General features: G+C 59.2%; 1 protein-coding gene across 15 annotated transcripts in view; it reads right to left on the reverse strand.

The window, feature by feature from the left end:
- Positions 1-765, reverse strand: part of PHF21A (PHD finger protein 21A) — a 159,484-nt gene extending 158,719 nt beyond the window's left edge. For 3 of the 15 annotated variants that reach the window (XM_025044048.1, XM_025044060.1, XM_025044053.1), the window contains exon 1: positions 458-756. The gene's annotated coding sequence lies outside the window, so the exon portion shown is untranslated. Of the gene's footprint in view, positions 1-47; positions 199-457 lie in introns of those variants that run through there. The other 12 variants (XM_025044047.1, XM_025044050.1, XM_025044059.1 and 9 more) reach the window with 10 other exon arrangements.
- Between the last annotated feature and the right edge of the window lie 291 nt (positions 766-1,056).

Below are 1,056 nucleotides of genomic sequence, written 5' to 3' on the forward strand. Positions count from 1 at the left end.
GGCCCTGCACTCAGCGCCCAGGCTCCCGAGGCTGCTCATAAACTTACTTCCAATTTATCCTGGGGAGGGGTGGAAGGGCAGAGGGGAGGAAGGGGGGTAGACAAGGTTTTTCCATTGTCTTTTTTTTAGGGGGGGAGGAATAGGAAGGGCACGCAGGGGGGCGCCCCGAAGGGGAAGTTATAGCTCAAATCTCAAGTTGACTGAGGGGTCCTGGCGAGAACACCCCCCCTTTCCCTCCTACCTCCCACACACCCCTCCCCTCCCCCTATCTCCCCCCACAACAAACTCCAAGCAAGCAGCCCCTGTTCCTCCCAGAGACAAACACCAGAGACAAGACAGAGGGAGAAGGAGAGGGGAAGAGAGAGAAGGGGGGAGGGAGGGGAAATAGAGCTACTCAAGAAAAAAAAGAGAGAGGAGAGTGAGGAGAAGAGAGAATGGAAAAGCTGGGATACTGCACCCTCCTGCTGCTGGCTGGCTGTCCCCCCTGGCAGCTGGAGGCAGGAACTCTGAGCAGGAGAAGCAGGAGGAGGAGGAGGAGGGAACTCTTCTTCATGGGGAGGGAGGGAAGAAGCTGGAGCTGCTGCTGCTGCTTCTGCTGCTGCTCTGGGCCTCTCGCACTTTTTAGATATTAGTGTGTTAAGATGGTAGGTTGTTCCCTTCTCCCTCCTCCTCCTCTCCTCTCCTCTCCTCTCCTCTTCTCTCCTCTCTCCTCTCCTCTCCTCTCCTCTCTTCTCTCACTCACTCACTCTCTCTCTCTCTCTCTCTCTCTCTGGGCTGTTTCTTTCCTCCTCTTCCCCAGGCAAAGGGGGGGGTGGGGAGGAGGGGTGGGGGTAGGAACTGGATCCTCCTCCTCCTCCAGGAGGAACACACACAGGCCCCGGGCCGGAACAGGACGGGGGGGATCAGAGCAGCAGGAGAGAAACTGTGGGAGACAAACAAGCCCAACTCCTCATCCTCCTCCTCCTCTCAGCAGCAGCAGCGAGCACCACCAGCCCATTCACCACCCGGCCCCGGGCCGCAGCACCTCCGCCGCCTCAGCCCGGGGATCCCTCCGCC

The sequence above is a fragment of the Pteropus alecto genome, unplaced genomic scaffold (genome assembly GCF_000325575.1).
Source record: "Pteropus alecto unplaced genomic scaffold, ASM32557v1 scaffold71, whole genome shotgun sequence".
Classification (NCBI taxonomy): domain Eukaryota; kingdom Metazoa; phylum Chordata; class Mammalia; order Chiroptera; family Pteropodidae; genus Pteropus; species Pteropus alecto.